This window comes from Microcaecilia unicolor, chromosome 6 (assembly GCF_901765095.1).
Source record: "Microcaecilia unicolor chromosome 6, aMicUni1.1, whole genome shotgun sequence".
In the NCBI taxonomy this organism is placed as follows: Eukaryota; Metazoa; Chordata; class Amphibia; order Gymnophiona; family Siphonopidae; genus Microcaecilia; species Microcaecilia unicolor.
The window spans coordinates 204,940,576-204,960,849 of NC_044036.1; positions in this window are offsets into that span (position 1 = coordinate 204,940,576).

The window sequence follows — 20,274 nt, forward strand, 5'->3', positions numbered from 1 at the left end:
TGCCCAGCTCCCATTTTGTTTCCCAATTACCGGTGTCGCCACCCAATCTCCGCTAAGATTCTGCGGAACCATTCCTTCTAAACAGGATTCCTTTCTGTTTATCCCACGCATGTTTGAATTCCATTACCGTTTTCATCTCTACCACCTCCCACGGGAGGGCATTCCACATATCCACCACCCTCTCCATGAAAAAATACTTCCTGACATTAGTCCTGAGTCTGCCCCCTTCAACCTCAATTCATGTCCTCTAGTTCTACCGCCTTCCCATCTCTGAAAAAGGTTCATTTGCGATTAATACCTTGCAAATATTTAAATGTCTGCATCATGTCACCCCTGTTTCTCCTTTCCTCTAAGGTATACATGTACAGGTCAGCAAGACTCTCCTCGTACGGTTTGCAACACAACTCCCATACCATTTTTGTAGCTTTTCTTTGCACCGCTTCCAGTCTTTTTACCTCTTTAGCAAGATACGGCCTCCAAAACTGAACACAGTACTCCAAGTGGGGTCTCACCAATGACTTGTAGAGGGGCATCAACACTTCCTTTCTTCTGCTAGTTATGCCCTTCTCTACGCAGCCTAGCATCCTTCTGCCTCGGCCGTCGCCTTGTCGCATTGTTTCCTCACTTTTAGATTCTCAGACACCAGCACCCCAAGGTCTCTCTCCTGAGTCGAGCTTACTAATCTCTCCCTTCCTATTCAGTATCCCTCTTTTGGGTTTCTGCACCCCAAGTGCATCACTCTACACTTCTTGGCATTAAATTTTAACTGACAATACTCTTTCTCACCAGTATGTAAATATTCAATTAATTCATCAATACTGTATATTAAAAAAAAAATTTTATGCAGTGCTCAGTGTTTGTTATCGTGCTTAATTACCATTGTGAATGGTCACAGTATACAGCCCGACAACCCCGAACCATCATCGTACTGTGCCTGCCTGCCTTCCTACTCCAGATAGGTGGAACTTATCTTCGCTGTGTTATAAATAGGATTAGTAGGAGCGGCACTTATCTGTTATGCGTGTTCAATTCCAGTACTGGGTTGTATCGGACTGTGGCTGTTAACACCCTTGTGGCATGCTGAAAATGGCTTGTGGTAGTGTAGGCACAGCTTTTGGGTGCACGCCGATCCACTTTTTATCGCGCCTGTAAAAAAGGCCTCTCTTCTTTTGCCGAAAATAGACATGCGACAAAATCAAAATTGGCACTCGTACATTTTGGGTCTGAGACCTTACCACCTGCTATAGACCTAGCGGTAAAGAATCTGCATGGTAATGACCTACGTGCATCAAATCCAACTTGGCGCACGTCCATTACGCATGGCAGAAAATAAAAAATATTTTTCAGACATGCGCAAAAATTACCACAAGGTCCACGTGGTAACCAGGCGGTAAATCCAATTTGGCACGTGTAGGCACCTATGCCGCTTAGTAAAAGGTGCCCCCAGTTACAGTTGTAGAATGATTATTCATGTTTATATGTTCATAACTTTTTATTTGTATTTGATTTGCTGTAAATTACAATTTTCATTGTACTTTTTAACTTGCTGTGCCCATTGTTTTGGATAGTATAGATATGTGAAGTGAAACAAAATTTTACTCTGGAATTCAATGGGGCTGTTATCAGTGCTGTCTACATATGCTTTGCTGTCTTTGATTGCTATCAGTGAGATAACTCCCTCCAATTCTTCTACCTAGCACTGGTAGTTCAGGCAGAAGGCTGCTGCTGGAGAGTGAGTGCAGGCAATCAACAACACTGGAAATAAAAAAACTGTTGCAACAGCCCCAATTGCAGGAAAAAGGCTACTACTGGATAGCAACATCAATCAACAACATTGGATGAAAAAAAACTACTGCAACAGCCCCGAGTGCAGGCAGAAGGCTGCTCCTGGAGAACAAGACTGAATGTGAAAACTGCTGCAACAACCCCGAGTGCAGGCAACAATCTTTGCAGGCAGAAGGATGCGCAATGGAAAGATTTTTGAACAGGAAATGAAGGGGCCCTTTTACTAAGCCATGTAGGCACCTTTGTGTGCCTAATGCACACCAATTTGGAACTACTACCCGCCTACCGCATGGCCTGGGCAGTCATTTCATTTTATATTCGCATCCACTATGCGTGTCGGAAAATTTACGGTACGCGGCGCTAACCAGGCAGTAATTGGCAGTGTATGCACGATGAAAATTACTGCCCGGTTAATGCGTGAGACTTTACCACTAAGTTAATTGGTGGCAGTAAAGTCTCAGGCCCAAAAAGGATGCATGCCAATTTTTATTCTGCCGCACGTCCATTTTCAGACAAAAAAAATGCCTTTTTTGCGGTTGCACTGAAAAATGAACCTGCATGCATCCAATGCATGCATCTACACCAATGCAGGCTATTTTTCAGGACATCTTACTAAAAGGACCCTATAGAGATGAAGAAAAGATGAACCACAGACCAGTGGTAAAGTTATGAAAAAACAAAAATATTGGAAATATGATACTTATCTAGATTTTGGTTTTACTTGGGTAAATGTCAATCATGCAGAACATCCGCAGTGTGTAATATATCTCAAAATTTTGGCTCCAGAGTACATGATCCCAAATAAACTAAAATGCCACTTAGATACCAAACATCTAAACATGGGTAGCAAATGCCGTGATTATTTCAAAAGAAAGTTAAAATAATTAAAAGAGTAAAAATGTATATTTTGTAAACAAGCATCAATACCAAACAATGCTCTGCTAGCATCATACAAAGTAGCATACACAGTCGTAAAGTGTAAAAAGCCTCACACCTTCGCAGAAGATCTTATTTTACCGGCAGTAGTGGATATGGTAAACATCATGGTTGATGAATCTGCAGAAAGTCTGTTTTCAAAGGTACCTTTATCCAACAATATGATTGGTCATAGGATCAAACCAGTGGCATAGGTACATGGGGCCACGGGGGTCTGGGCCCCCGTAAATTTGAACCTGGACCCCCCTGCCGACGACCCTCCCCCACCGGCGCCGTCGTCGCCATGGGCTACCTTTGCTGGCGGGGGACCCCAATCCCTGACAACCGAAGTCCTCTTCTTTCCGCGAAGGCTTTGTTCTGTTTCTGACATCCTGCACTTTGTATGTGCAGGACGTCAGAAACAGAATGAAGCCTTCGCGGGAAGAAAAGGACTTCGGCTGGCGGGGATTGGGGTCTCCCGCCAGCAAAGGTAGCCCAATGTGGCAACAGCGGCAGCGGGGAAGGGTTGGCAGTGGGAGGGGGGTCGAGAGGGTCGTCGGCAGGAGTCATCAAAGTTGGTGGTGGCGGAGGCGGGGGGGTCGGCAATGGCGAGGGGGTCAGCGGCGCCGGGGGGGGCTAAAATGTGCCCCCTCACCTTGGACTTTGGACCCCCCTCCCGCTGAAATCTGGCTATGCCCCTGGATCAAACACATGGCCGAAGGCCTCAATGACCAGCTAATTGAAAAAATGAAAGGGAAGGAATTTGGATTACAACTTCATGAAGCAACGGAGAGCAACAAGGATGCTCACTTGATTTGCTACACATGGTTCATAGATAGTGACAACATTGTGGAAGACCATCTCTTTTGTAAAAGTATCACTCAAGTATTAAGGCAGAAGACTTGTTTGAGATCGTTGACATTTTATACATGAAAACAACTTATACAGGGCTAAGTGTGTTGGCTTCTGTACAGATGGTGGACGCACTATGTCTGGCAGTTATAGAGGAATTCAGGCACTCATGCAAAGCAAAGTCATTGACGCACTGTGGACCCACTGCATAATCCGCAGGGGAGTCCTTGAATCTAAACAACTCAGTCCTCCACTGAACCTAGTCATGGAAAATGTGTTGAAAGTGGTGAACTTCATAAAAACTCAGCCACAGAAGGCAAGATTTAAAAAAAATATATATGAAGATATGGGATCTGAGCACACATCATTATTGTACTACTACAGCTCACAATGGCTCTCCCATGGCAATATATTGTCCTGTGTGTTCAAATTAAGACAGGAACTTTATTCTTATCTCGAAGAAGAACATGAGTGTGCCATAAACTTCTTGGATACTGATTTTTTTTTGTCAAAATTAGGATACCTGTGTGATATCTTCAAAAAACTGTGTTGAATCTCTCACTTCCGGTAAACAACTCACAAATTCTGAAACTCACAGACAAGGTCTTGGCCTGCAGAAAAAGGTTACTATTATGAAGAACAAAATTAAAAGAAATTGATTGCAAAGATTGTTTCCCCTTCTTGCAGCACTTTTTTTGCATCCAATAATGTTTATTTGACTGATGAACTGAAATATGTTTTCGAGGAGCACCTAACAAAGCTGAGCCACTGGTTTCAAAAATACTTTCCTGAAGATATGGAGAAGTTTGCATGGATCCCATTCAGTGCTAAGGTCCCATTTGAATTTACCTCTGCAGAACAAAAGAATCTTAATGAACTGTCTTGTGACAAGACCTTAAAAACAAAAATTGGCAGCATGGAACTAACTGAGTTTTGGATATTAATAAAAGATGAATGTTCTCTGCTAAGCGCTAAAGCTCAACCAATCCTCATTCCATTTGCAATGTCATATCTTTGGTAAGCAGGTTTTCAGCAGTTGCTGTGATAAAAACCAAGTACTGCACAAAAATCAGTATGGAACAGGAAATGAGGGTAGCAGTGTCCAATCTGATTCCAAGGTTTGAGAAGTTGTGCAGTGCCCAACAGGCGCACACGTCCCATTAGACAAAATAAATGTGTTGAATCTTTGACTGCATGGTTGCAAAGATTGCTTCCCTCTGTTACAGCGTTTTTTTACATCCAATGATGTTTATTTGACCCATAACTTAATTCTGATTTTTGAGGGCCACTGGATCATATTGAGCTGTCTACAGACAAGACCGTAAAGACAAAAAATTTGGCAGCATGGAACAGTTTGTATTAATTAACGAAAGATGAATATCCTCTGCTAAGTGGCAGTGTCCAATCAATGTGGAACAGGAAATGAGGGTGGCAGTGTCCAATCTGATTCCAAGTTTAAGAAGTTGTGCAGTGGTCAACAGGTGCACACATCTCATTAGTAAGTAATTACGGTTATTTAAGAAAAAAATATTATGTTTCTTTCAATTTAATTGTTTGGACCTAACTAGCAGAACTGTTACACTTTGTTATGGTATTCCTTTTGACTTAGGGGTGCTGTGAAAAATTACTGGTACACTAAGGATGCCATGGCCCGAGAACGTTTGGGAACCACTGTATTAAAGGCTTGGGAGAAGAGTTAGTTAGGCTTTTATCTGCTTTCTGAAGTACAGATAGTTTTGACTAAGAAGTAACACCTATGTGAGTAAGTTCCACAGTGTAGACGCTACTCCTGGGAGGGCTCACTGGCAGGTATCACATCATTCAATTTCTTTTGGTGAAGGTACAGATAGTGATACTCTTTGAGAGTACCTTAGAGGTCTCAAAGTTTTGTAGAGGGATAACTTATTCTTTAAGAAATCTGGTCCATTTTGTCTGAGGACCTTGAAAATCAGAGTTTTAATTTTAGCCCTGTAAGGTACTGGTAGCCAGTGTAGTTTTTGCAGGAAGGTCATGATGTGGTCATGCTGTTTGCAACCTTTTATCAGTCATGCTGCAGCATTCTGAATTAGTTGGAGCTGATGTAAACTCTTTTGGTTTGGCCAGTATACAGGGCATTGCAGTAGTCTAGTCGTGATGTTATCACATCATGGCATGGACCAATGTGGTCAGACTTATCTTTTCAGTATATGAAGAGAACTTTGGTGAGCTGCTGCAGGTGACAGAGTCAATTTTTAGAGGCTGTTTGGATTTGTGGGATCAGAATGAGTGATGAATATAGCAGTATCCCAGCTTTCCCAACCTGTGATTTTAGGGGGAGTTCATATTTCCCAAACGGCATTTTAAAGTCAGGTATTTGTCCGCTTGTGTTAGGTACCCAAATAATCTCTGGGATTCAGGCAGAGTTTGTTGTTTTTGTTTTTGGTGGTGGTGGTGTTTTGTTTTTGCCCATTCCTGAGTTGCAGTTACACAGGCAGTCACTTTACTCAAAAATGTAGGTAGATCTGGTTCAATGGACATAAGTAATTGCACATCATTGGTATAGATATAGAATTGTTTGTCCATTGGCCGAAGCATCTCAGCTAGAGACTTGAAGTAGGTAGACGATATTAATTAAATGGGAAACAGTATGGATCCTAGTTGGCCCTCTACAGTTCAGCAGCCAGTAAACATGTTCCATAGTATCTTACATTGAGTTCAGCACCATTCCAGATAACTGATAGCACAGACAGTGTATACGTAGACCTTGAGGCTGGTCTGAGCTACTGCAGAACCAAAACAAAAGTGCTATAGGTTTTATGTCCTTGAATGTCATCAATATTGTATGGCAATCTCTTTCTTGCAGAGCAATTTACATAGGAAAACTTTTAGAGCAAACAATTTTATTTTCATGAAAGTTGTTTAAGTAAATAAATTAAAACTATATTTTTAGAGCTCTTGCGACTGGAAAGAAACCAAAGAAGTCTTAAGCTCTACAAACATGTGAAATGAGAATTTGGTGGTAGAAATCTGAAAGCTGTAATTAAAGCTCCTGGCAACAAGAAAATATTTAATGCCATCTCTTTTTAATGATGCTTTTTAACAGATTGTATTCTTGCTGTTTCCTGGGCATACAAGATATTCAAAAATAAGTTAAGATAAAACTTTTCTCCTTGATAATGATAGAATCTGTCAGTTTTTCCATCCTTTTTGTGTTTGCTTCCAAGAACTAAAAAGTATCTGTTGTCTTCCCTTCTGAGCTGACGGCCAAAGAGGGAAGAAACATTGTGATTAATAGAATGTGACATTTGAAAATGTCTCTGTCAACAAAGGGGAATATTTAATGAAAGATTCCTTTGGATATAAAGCCTATAAGAGGGTGTGTGGTATATGAAAAAGATTGCTTGTCACATACATGAGACATCAGTTTTGCTTTCTGAGTGGAGCAGGGACGAAGTCCTTCTATTTCCCTATGCAAATCTTCCTGTTTATAACCTGTTTATAGTTAGTGTTGATGCTGCTGTCAAATGCTGTACAGATATCACAGCTGAGATGTAACCTTGGTGTCTTGTTTATTGCATTGGGGCCAGCATCTGATGTTTCAGTGGCAACAACTGACATGTTTATCTTCAGCTATCACAGCATCACAATAATACATAAATGTTATTTTCTGCTCTATTGTAAAAATAAACCAATAAAAAGTACATCGGCTTCCTGTAACATTCAGAATGCTTGATCTTTGGTTTATCTTCTAGAAGCTCCCTCAGATATTTTCTATAGCTGTTTTACTTACAGTTAAATTCTTAATCATCATCATCACCATCATTTTACACCTCTGTTTAGCCTATCTTTGAAATCATCTCTCTAGTCACCTAATACCTTATAAAGGCATTGGAATGCATTTCCTCCAGGTTGTATAGCAGAGTCTTGCTTATCTGACCATCTGGTTTATCTGAGAAGACTCATTCAGATGGTCATTCAGATGTGCATGGCTTTAACTTTCTCTTTCCTGGCATCCTGTTCCTGGCAGCAGTGCTAGATAAAATTATTGGACACATTAAGGGATCCTTTTACCAAGCAGTGCTAAAACGTGACCTGCAGTAGCCCTAAAGTGGGTCTTTTTCGTTCACTAAGACTACTTTTAGCGGTACCGGTAAAAGGCAGATTTTGCTGTTTTTCCAATAAACGCAATGTGCTAATTTCCCCATTAGCATGTGGCCATTAGTGCCACTTAGGGGTCCTTTTACTAAAGTACGCAGAAAAATGGCTTGCGGTAGTGTAGGTGCATGTTTTGGGTGCATGCCGATCCATTTTTTAGCGCACCTATAAAAAAAGTCCCTTTTTTGCAGAAAATGGGCATGTGGCAAAATCAAAATTGCTGTGTGTCCATTATGGGTCTGAGACCTTACCGCCAGCCATTGACCTAGCAGTAAAAAATCCATGTGGTAATGACCTACGCACTTATCGGACGCGCACAAAAAATGAAATTACTGCAAGAGTCATGCAGTAGTTGGACGGTAAAAGGGCCTCTTATTTTGTAGGCAGTTAGGCTCACACATTAATCCTATGCTAATCAGTTAGCGCACAGCACTTTTAGTGTATACTCTGGTGGATCCTATTCCACTTCTATCCCACTATCAGTTGGTATACCTCAGGGTTCTGTCTTGGGAACTCTTTATTTTTTCCATCTATTCTTCTTCCCTTCATTCTCTGATCTCATCCCATGGTTTTCAGTATCACCTTTATGCTGGTGACTCCCAGATCTACCTCTCCACACCTGAAATTTCAGCAAATATTAGCCTGGCATTGCTGCCTGGATGTCTCACTGCTATCTGAAACTAAACATGACCAAGACTGAGCTTATCTTCCCCATTCTCTATCTCTGTGGATAACACTCTCAAACTCCCTGTCTCATGAGCTCATTACCTTTGTGTTATCTTTGACTCCTCTCTTTCTTTCTCTACACTTATCCAACAGACTGCAAAAACCTGTTGTTACTTTCTTTATGATATCACCAAAATTCATCCTTTCCTTTCTGAGCACACTACCAAAACCCATATCCACACTTTTATCACTTCTCGTTTAGACTATTGCAACTTGTTTCTCACAGGTCTCCCACTAAGCCATCTCTCTCCCCTTCAATCTGTTCAAAATTCTGCTGCACAACTTATATTCTGCCAGTGTCACTATGCTCATATTAGCCCTCTCCTCACGTCACTTCATTGGCTCCCTATCCATTTCCGCATACAGTTCAAACTCCTCTTATTGACTTACAAGTGCATTCACTCTGCAGCTCCTCAGTACCTCTCCACTTTTATCTCTACCTACACTTCTCCCTGGGAACTCCATTCATTGGGTAAATCTCTCTTACCTGTACACTTCTCCTCCACTGCCAACTCCAGACTCCATTCCTTTTATCTTGTTAAGCCAGTACGTCAAGCTCCATCTTTGGCCATCTTCAAATCTAGGCAAAATGCCTACCTTTTTCATGCTGTTTTTAACTCCTAACCCCTATTCACTTGTACAGTACCCATGTCTATTTTTTATTCCCACCTTAGGGCTAGGTTTACTAAGCGGTGCTATGGGCACGTTAGCATTGTGTACATGTGTAAATGGCGTACAAGCGTTAAATGCTAACTCTCAATCTGTTTTTTAGTGGTTCTGCATTTCAAGCATATGCTTTTACAAGGTTTTAACCAAGTATTGCTTGTTTTGAAATGGTTTTGAAGTACATTTTTGTATTAATTATATATGCAAGAACTCAGCATATATATTAACTTGGTTAAAAATGCTAGCGCACCTTAGTAAACATACCCTTTAGTAATTCCCTTATCCCATATTTGTCTGTTTGTCTGTCCTGATTAGATTGTAAGCTCTGTCGAGCAGGGACTGTCTCTTTATGTTCAAGTGTACAGCACTGTGTACGCCTAGTAGCACTATAGAAATGATAAGTAGTAGTAGTAGTATGAGCTAACCAATTAGCATAGCCATGCCCACTTTTCTCTCCCAAGCACACACCTAAAGCTAAAAAATAAATTAGGGCATTTTAACCTGAGGTAAGCACTTATATAGCTTACTACAGGGTAATAAAAGGGCCTCTAACTCTCATTGCTGTTTCTTCTATCTATAGAGCAGAAACTTGAAACTTTAACAAGAATAGACAAGGTTGCAGGGGGGCCGACTCAGGAATAATATCAGGAAGTACTTTTTCATGGAGAGGGAGGAAATACCTGGAATGTCCCCCTGCGGGAGGTGGTGGAAATGAAAATGGTAACAGAATTCAAAAATGTGTGGGATAAACACAAAGGAATCCTGTATAGAAGGCATGAAACCAAAGAAGCTTAGTGGTAAGTAGATGGCAACACCAGTAATTGAGAAGCAAAGCCAGTGCTGGGCCAGTAATTGAGAAGCAAAGCCAGTGCTGGGCAGACTTCTTCTACGGTCTATGCCCTGATCATGGCTGGACAGATTCAGCTCCAGTAACTGGAGAACAAGGCCAATGTCAGGCAGAATTCTAAGGGCTGTGCTCCGAAAATGGCAAGGATAAATCGAAATTTACTACTACTACTACTATTTAACATTTCTAGAGCGCTACAAAGTGTACGCAGCGCTGTACAAACACAGAAGAAAGACAGTCCCTGCTCAAAGAGCTTACAATCTAATAGACAAAAAGTAAAGCATTTAAATTTAAAATATTTAAGCAGTCAAGCACAAGAGAACAGTCACAGAAGGACTGAAGATGTTGAAGGGTGGTCAGTGTGATTAGGTGTAACTCTGGTTGGAGTAGTGGGAGAAGGTGATAGAAGAATAGAAACCTCACAGTTAATACTCCCTGAGCTGAGATGCCTTTGTGCATTCTTCACCTTTGCCTCTCAGCTGATACAAAGCAATAAATTAACATTGAATGGGACCCAATCTCCCCACCCACTTCTATTTACAAAGTTTTAAATTAAGAAATCAAAAATAAATTTGCATTATCTCATCATACCTTATACTACGTTTATCTTATTGGGCAGACTGGAACATGGAGTGGAGAGAGTAACTGTTATGGACTGGAAATGGCAACAAAATGAGCTAGAGACATGAGACTTCAATTGTGCCTCTAATTATAGACTAAACCCTAGGGCCCTGATGGCGAACCTATGACACGCGTGTCAGTACTGACACACGTAGCCATTTTCGATGACACGCGGCCGCATGTGGCCGCATACAGAGAAGCAGTGGCGTTCCTTGCTGACACCCGGGTGGATCGCCAATGCGCCCCCCCCCCAAGGTGCCGCGTGACCTCCCCCTCCGGTGAAATCACACCCCCCCCCCGATGCATGTTTACCCGTGTGCGCTCCTATTGGCTCCCTCCGAGTCCTCCGCTCGTTCCCTCCCTGCTGCTCCCTCTGCCCCGGCTCCTGCACGGCCGTTTGACCTCACTTCCAGCCGGCGGAGCAGAGAGCAGCGGAATGCTGTGGGGGACGCATCTCTGAGGGCCCTGTGATCGCCATTACCAGCAACCACATAACCACAGCAACCATCATCCAATCTACTGTTCTGGGGTGTCGTGGATTTCTAATTGACCATCATTACTGAGATAGGTGAGGGGGAGGCTGGGAGAGGCGAGGGCATGTGCTAAGGGGGCCGTTTCCCGCCATTAGAAATAGCGGCAGCCATCTTAATTTACATAAGATGGTCAGTTAGGCTAGTTAACCCCTAATTGCCTGCAGGGCTAACAGGCTATCTATAATTCTATCTTCTGTCACTCCCCCCTGATGGAGAACCCAAAAAATAAAAAACCAAGGTTAAGTAAAGGAAGTGGTAGTAGCAGTAGCCGACCCTTTCAAGAGACATGGACCGAGATGTATGGCATTATAGAAAAAAATGGCAGATCATTTTGCGTTCTATGTACTGAAACAGTAGTAAGCAGAACGTGGAATATAAATAGACATTTTGAAACTAATCATTCCCAGCTCTTGAAAAAAAGTGAGGATGAAAGGAAGGAATACATTTCCAGGCAGCTACACTTTTATAAGAGCCAATCTAATTCCATCCTTACATTTGTAAAAGGTTCTACAAATTTAACATCTGCAAGTTTGAGCATTGCTCACTCCATAGCTCAGCATGGAAAAGCACTCAGTGAGGGAGGATTTATTAAAGAAACTCTCCTAAGATGTGCACCAGTTCTATTTCACGATATGCAGAATAAAGATGCAATTATTAAGAGAATATCTGAGTTACCAGGAAATTTGGAGTGCCTGGATCCGATTACCAGACACTTTTAGCACCCTGAAAAATATAGCAATGGCTTTACTCACAATTTTTCCCTCTACGTACTTTTGTGAAACCTTATTCTCAGCGTTAAATAATATCAAAACCAACAAAAGAAACAAATTGAAAGATGAAGTTAGTAGCGCTTGCTTGGGCTTGAAGTGTACAAAATACCAACCTTCAATTGAAGATTTAGCCAATGAAATTCAGCAACAAAAAAGTCACTAATAGGCAGATTAGTTAAAGAATTCCCCCTCCCCCTCACTTATCTTAGTTCACGGCACCCCACACAAGTTAAATAATATCAAGACCAACAAAAGAAACCGACTGACAGATGAACAAAGAAGTCACTAAGCAGGTAAGTTAAATAATTAGGTTTTGGTTTATTAAATACAGTTATATATTACAATTATACATTTTTGTTATTTAAACTATAAATATCGCGAAATTATGGGTTTTTTTCTCAAAGTGACACACCACCCGAGTCATGCTCGGTTTTTTGGCGAATTTTGACACACCAAGCTCAAAAGGTTGCCCATCACTGCCCTAGGGGATTCTTTTACTAAAGATTAGCGCACATTAAGTGCTAAGATAAACATAGATGGGCTTCTTGGCATTTAGTGCATGTTAAGATTTTGTAAAATGGCCCCTATGAAAAGTATTTATAAAATGAAAATATTAGTGAAACTTTATTCCTATGGTTCACACAGCAAAGAGACAAGGCCATGTCACTATCAGGCCCTATATTTCAAGAGAATGCTTTGGTTTTTTGTTTTATGTTTTTTCAAAAGGAATTTAATAAAGGTGACCCTCATTTCACTGCTAGTGTGGATTGTCTTGATCACTGGGGAAAAAAAGATATGGACTAAGATAGCTCAATATTTCTGGGGAAAACTCAGCAGATTTTGAGGAATTTATCAGATGCTTTTTAAATTCATCTTATTAAAAATGAAGGAGTATCAAGGGAGGAGATATATAATTGTGATTAAACTGGGTTCAATTTTGAATTGTTGCCAGCAAAAACTAACTTCACGGTTCGATGCTTCAGATCCTGGTTTAAAAAAAAAAGAAAGAAAGAGTGCCTGTAATCAGTGGCGTAGCAAGGGCGGGGCGGTGGTCTGCCCCGGATGTCAGCGGGTGGGGGGGTGCTCCGTCGAGAGCCGACAGATCTCGTCTCCTGCCACCATCCTGCCTTTTTTTAAATCTATGCAGCGACGCAGGCAGTGCCTCGTGTCTGCCCTGCGTATGCTGTGAAGGAGAAAATCGCCTCACTGGCGTCGGGCCTTCCCTCGCTGTGTCCCGCCCTCTTCTGAGGTAACTTCCTATTTCCTCGAGGGCAGGACACAGCGAAGGAAGGCCCGACACCAGCGAAAGCAGGGTGGCGGCAGGAGAAGAGGGCTCTGTCGGCTCTCGACGGAGGGGGGACAGGACCGGCTCGGGGGGGGGAGCTCAGATGGGAGAAGGGGTGCTCAGAGGGGAGAAGGGGATTGGGGAGGGTGGGGGAGCTCAGATGGGTGCTCAGAGGGGAGAAGGGGATTGGGGAGGGGTGGGGGAGCTCAGATGGGTGCTCAGAGGGAAGAAGGGGATTGGGGAAGGTGGGGGAGCTCAGATGGGTGCTCAGAGGGGAAGAAGGGGATTGGGGAGGGTGGGGGAGCTCAGGTGGGTGCTCAGAGGGGAGAAGGGGATTGGGAAGGGGTGGAGGAGCTCAGATGGGTGCTCAGAGGGGAGAAGGGGATTGGGGAGGGGTGGGGGAGCTTAGAGGGGTGCTCAGAGGGGAGAAGGGGATTGGGGGGTGGGGGAGTTCAAAGGGGAGAAGGGGACTGGGGAGGGGAGTGCTCAGATGGGAGAAGGGGTCTGAAGCTGGAACTGGGGTCTGACAAGGGGGCAGGAGGGAAAAGGGGTCCATGCCTGGGGCAGGTGGGAGAATGGGTCTGGGGCTGAAAAGGGGGGATGCAAGGCATGTGGTGGATGAAGGGGGCTGGAACTGGGGACTGAAAACAGGGGGCAGAGAGAAAGGGGACATACCCTGGATGGAAGGGGGGGCGTGAGGGAGGGCAGACCCTGGATGGATGGGAGAGGGAGGGCAGACGGATTGAAGAGGCAGAGAGAAAGGGCAGATGGTAGGTGGAGGGGGAGAGAGAAGAGGGCAGACTGGGGCAAATGGTGGATGGAAGGGGCAGAGATAGAGGGCAGATGTGGATGGAAAGAAGAGAGAAGGCAGACAGTGGATCGAAGGGGCAGAGAGAGAGGGCAGACAGTGGATGGAAGGGACATTAGAGAGGGCAGACACTGGATGGCAGAGAGAGAGTGAAGACAGATGCTGGATGGAAGGAAGACAGTGAAAAGAAGATGAGGAAAGCAGAAACAAGAGACAACAAACTGTAAATAAAATATATATTTTTATTTTTTTGCTTTAGGATATAGTATTGTAGCTGTGTTAATGAATGTTTATAAATAGAACTAGTAAATAAGGTAATCTTTTTATTGGACTAATTTTAATACATTTTGACTTAACTTTCAGAGAACAAAACCCCCTTCCTCAGGTCAGGATAGGGTACTGTAACAGTACTATACTGTATTGACCTGAGGAAGGAGATTTTGGCCTCTGGAAGCTAAATGTATTAGTCCAATAAAATGGTATTATTTTATTTTCTGTATTTGTTTTATTTCTATTTGTTAATTTGTAAAGTGGTGATTGATATTTGTTAGTTTTTTCAAATTTACATCTGCTGTCTTTATATTTTGCACAGTACTGGGGGACATTTTCTGTTTCTGCGGTGTTGCATTGTATGCAGAGTCTGGCATCGGGGGTTCAGTTTAATTTTTGTCTAAATAGAAAGTTTATGATTACTTATTCTATAGTGGATTAGGGTGTATCTGTGTTTGTGAAAAAGACATGGCTTTCGGTTGGCATTGACTGTGCAGGATTGACGATCTGTACTAATCTGTCTGTTTTCATTTTACAATAGGTGAATTGATGTTCTAGTGCTCACTGTAGTGTTTAAGATGCTTTCCTTTTCCTTGTGTGACTCGTAGAAATGACTGCTTATGGTATGGTTGAATTGCTCTATAGGCCTGAGTGTTTTGTATTCTCGGTATGCCTAGTACTGGATTTGGGGGGGGGGGGGGGGGGGGAGGTTAAAAAATGACCGGCCCCGGGTTTCAACTACCCTAGCTACGCCACTGCTTGTAGTAATGTTACTGGTAAATCATAATTTACAACTCACATGTATTGGAAAGTCAAAAAAACTAAGGGCTTTTAAAAAAAACTGGCTCCTGCTGCACTTATAAGGAATCTTTACAAAGCGGAGGTAAGCCCAACGCGGGCTTACTGCACACTAAAACGGAACTACCACTGGCCTGATGCGGCCACAGGTGGTAAATCCAGCTGGAGCGCATACCATTTCTGGTGCTCCGGAAATTTTTTTCCCTAGCACTGTGCTAACCTGGTGGTAATTGGATGTAAACTATAACAGAAACCTTAGTAGAAATTTTAAAGTATTAAAAATATTCTCATTTACTCATATTGTATACATAATTACTTTTTATAAAAAGCTCAATAAAATTATATAAATATTTATTTGTTGTGCTCAGTTTTTTTGGTGTATTGCTGTGGACTAAAAGTCCAAGCTTTGCAGGGACACCACATTTACATCATAGCACATCCTACCTCCATCCTGATAATAATGCTCAATTGGTGGACAATGTCCAAAAAAAGATGTTAAAAACTGATGTTCAAAAAAATTGAATAGCAGCTACTTAGCTTAGGTAGAGATTGTGCAGAACCAAAGATCTTCTTCCTGCAAAGTTCTTGTCCACTGCAATACTTTTTTCAGAAAAATCACTCCGTGCAAGACTTAAGAATAAAAGAATCACTGTTCATCGATTTTAGTACCCTACGTGGGCCATGTTTCGCCAGACTAATGGCGTCTTCAGGGGAACTGATTTTTCAGCAAAACCAGGGAGGAGCACCACCCTGTCCGGTTCACATCTTTTTTTGGACATTGTCCACCAATTGAGCATTATTATCAGGATGGAGGTAGGATGTGCTATGATGTAAATGTGGTGTCCCTGCAAAGCTTGGACTTTTAGTCCACAGCAATACACCAAAAAAACTGAGCACAACAAATAAATATTTATATAATTTTATTGAGCTTTTTATAAAAAGTAATTATGTATACAATATGAGTAAATGAGAATATTTTTAATACTTTAAAATTTCTACTAAGGTTTCTGTTATAGTTTGCTAATTTTGTAATTTGAAACCAATTTTTACTGAATACCCAGAATTACGTTTGGTAATTGGATGTAGCCATGCACTGCCCAGTTACCGTCAGGTTACCGTGTGAGCCCTTACTGCCACAATGAGTGGTGGTAACTGCTCCTGTCACATGGTCACGCAGTAAGAGTTATCTTACTATGTGGCTATTTGGGGGGGGGGGCATTTTACCAGCTGCGGTAAAAAGGGCCCTGGTGTGCAGGGAAAATAGCCTCTGCCGCTACTACAGGGCCCTTTTTTACTGCAGCTTAGTAAAAAGACCACATAGTTTTCTATAAGAACCAGAAGAATGCTTGGATGGACATAGACATTTTCCTTGGTGAGGATGAGTTGAAAAGTGCTGACATTAGAGTGATTTTTCTTCTTCTCAATGTCACATCATTGTGCCAGGCTGCCAGCCAATGGACCACAATGTACTTGAAACACTAACAAAGATTTATGTATAAGTTTAATACAGTAACCCCACATGGTCTGAACCAAGAACTTGATTTTACTGTGTTTTTGTGAAACTTGATGGACTTTTCACGCAGTCTCTGTTTGGCACTGCGCATACAGAATCATAGCTGTATTGTTTATGGCATTTTGGACTATCCTTCTGTTGGTTTTCTCATTTTTAACACATGCCATGCATTTTAGATGTACTGCCATTTTAATATGATTGTAGGAGATGGCTTACCCTGTTTTTTAGTCACAATTTTTTTATCTCTTATTTTTGATCTTTTGAGGTGGTAGGATCCATGTTTAGCTGTTTTAACCTATTTTAGTAGTTTTTGTACATTTTTAGAAGCTTTTAAGATTTTCTACATGTGTTTTAAGGATTCTCTGACACCCTGAGATCTCTTCCATGGTTGTAATGCATAGATGACATCATTGAAATGCATTGACATCATTGGAACACATAATTAAACTCTATTCGTTCCACCACATTTTTCAATCATTTTGTCTGTTTTAAGGACCTTTTAATACATTTTAGTGGTTATGGAATCTAGAACATCTCAGGATGTTCATTTTACATTTTTATTTCTGATCATTTTAGAAACTTTCCACGGATGCAAACACTGGCAATTTTTTTAATTTAAAGACATTTTCAATCTGTTTTTTAGTGGTTCTGCATTTCAAGCCTATGCTTTTACAAGGTTTTATCCAAGTATTGCTTGTTTTGAAATGGTTTTTAAGTATATTTTTGTATTAATTATATATGCAAGACCTCAGCCTATATATTAACTTGGTTTACACAGTGTGTTTGCTTTCACTGCAACCACAACATTTTTATTAGAGACTGATCACAGAATCTGTAAGTATATTGTGCACTTCTAATGGATTCGTTTTCATTTTTAGCCCATTTAGGCAGTTTTTATCATCTGTGGTGTTTTTTTTTAAGAGCTTGCAATGTTTTAGCAGTTACACCAACCAGGCTATTCTTTAAAATGTCTGCTGCATCATTTCACAGTACTTGCAGTTGGTCAGAGGAGCTGAAGACACCGAAGTAAGTGGATGTGTCTGGCTGAGTGTCTGAGGCTGAGGAAGAACATAGGTGTTAGTGGGGACTGAATGGTGTATTTGAGAAAGAAAATAAAAACTTTTTGAGTGCTGGTAAGGAAAGAGGGAAATTGTGCTGGAGGGGAGTGTTATAGGAAATATATTTAAATTTTAAAGGGTTTGATTGGGGTTCATTGGGGCTGGGGTGAATTAGCTAAGGGGGTGTAGTGTTGTTTGAGTGAGTGGTGCTAGTGCTTCTCTAGTACAGGGAACAAATAAATAATAGAATAGGTCTAGTAGAATAGGGAAATTTAATTTATTTTATTTTTGGAGAGCTATATGGCCAAAGTGTAATTCTTCCTAATTGACACCCTGAGATTTTTAAGGAAAATCCTTGCAGGGAGATAGGGTTTTCTCTCAATTTGAGTTATTAAGATTAGGTTTAGGGTGAAGAGCCAGGCATCCGGATGCTGAGCGAAGTGAAAAACTGGGCCCCAACGCAAGAAAGACTTCTGTGCTACAGAGAAGGATAGTGTTTAATAGCAGCTAAGTGAATTGAAACACAAACCAATCAAAACATATATACTTACCTGAGATACTGGGTTCTCTTGACGAAGGTGAATCTTGAACAATACAAAAACAGCACAGAAAGAATCAAATTCTGGTATAGAGAAATTAAAGAGAGTAAATTGATTGGATAAGAATACAGAGGTTAGAAAATAGAGTTTTAAGGAAAAAATATAACACTTATCTGATATTGTTGGTCTTAGTTGTTAATGTGTTGTTCTACGGAAGAAAGAAAATAAAATTAGTAGTATTAGGGCTTAGGACAGTTAAATAAGCAAAACTTTGTTCTGAATACATTGATTACATATTTACTCTATTTTAAAGTGATTGATTTTTGATAAATAAAATATCTGTGAACTATTTAATAAATGGTGTCTGGTGCCATTGAATTCGGGAAGTACCATCATTCTAAATTCTAAATTAGTTTCTTTTTCCTCTTCCGCCCTTAGAGGACGGAAGACGAGGATAGTGTTTCTACAACATCTCCGGTGTTTTGCAGTGAGTTCCTGAAATCAGGCCCGGCTACAATCACCAGGTTTGGAATTCACACAGTGATATCAGGAGCACCGGAGGTGCTTGTAAGATTACCTCCCGGTTAATGCATGGCCCTTGCAGTAATTTCAATTTTGGTGCACGTCCGCTACACGTATCTGAAAAATATTTTGTTATTTTCTGGCATGAGTAATGGACACATGCCAAGTGGCATTTGACACTCGTAGGTCATTACCGTCCAGATTCTTTATTGCTAGGTCAATAGCTGGTGGTAAGGTCTAATACCCAAAATGGATGCGCGGCAATTTTGATATTGCCGCACATCCATTTTTGGAAAAAAAAGACCTTTTTTACAGACGCGCTACACTACCGCAAGCCATTTTTCAGCGTGCCTTTGTAAAATGACCCGAGTAATAACACCGACTGAAATTGCCCCTCCAGGGATTGTATATCTCCAGCTCCACTCAAATCAGGAATAAGCTCATCCCAAACAGCAGCTGGTTCATCCGATCCCTTCATTGAAGGGAAATCCCATCTTGCAGGGAGCAAAACTCCAGGTTGAGCAGCACCAACTTTGAGAAACCTCATGGCAAACTCTTTGGTGTCTACTACAATTCTCTGCTACTGTAGCCCACCCTCACTTCCAGGTATGGGGGGAGTCTCATATAGGCCAGGGCTCAGTGAGATTTCCAATGCTCCCAGAAAGGATCCTTCCTCATCCAGCTCTGGACCTCTGGTTCCTTCCTTGATTATCATAAAAACATAAGAACATAAGCATTGACATACTGGGATAGACCAAAGAGCCATCAAGCCCAGTATCCTGTTTCCTTTCCAACAGTGACCCATCCAGGTCACAAGTTCCTGGCAAGATCCCAGGATAGTAAAACAGATTTTTATGCTGCCTATCCTAGAAATAAGCAGTGGATTTTCCCAAGTCTACCTTAATAATGGCTTATGGACTTTTCTTTTAGGAAATTATCCAAACGTTTTTCAAATCCTGATAAGCTAACTGCTTTTACCACATTCTCTGGCAACAAATTCTAGAGTTTAATTACACATTCAGTAAAAGAAATAATTTCACTGGTTTGTTTTAAATTTAATACATAGTAGCTTCATTGCATGCCCCCTAGTCCTAGTACATAAGTATTGCCATACTGGGAAAGACCAAAGGTCCATCAAGCCCAGAATCCTGTTTCCAAAAGTGGCCAATCCAGATCACAAGTACCTGGCAAGATCCCAAAAAAGTACAAAACATTTTATACTGCTTATCCCAGAAATAGTGGATTTTCCCCAAGTCCATTTAAGAACGGTCTATGGACTTTTTCTTTAGGAAGCTGCCCAAACCTTTTTAAAACTCCGCTAAGCTAACCGCCTTTACCACATTCTCTGGCAATGAATTCCAGAGTTTAATTACATGTTGAGTGAAGAAAGAGTTTCTCCGATTCGTTTTAAATTTACTACATTGTAGCTTCATCGCATGCCCCCCTAGTCCTAGTATTTTTGAAAAGCATGAACAGACACTTCACATCTACCCGTTCAACTCCACTCATTATTTTGTAGACCTCTATCATATCTCCCCTCAGCCGCCTTTTCTCCAAGCTGAAGAGCCAGTGGCGTAGCCAGAAGTCAATTTTTGGGTGGGCCAACAGGTTGGATGGGTGGGCACTAGACAG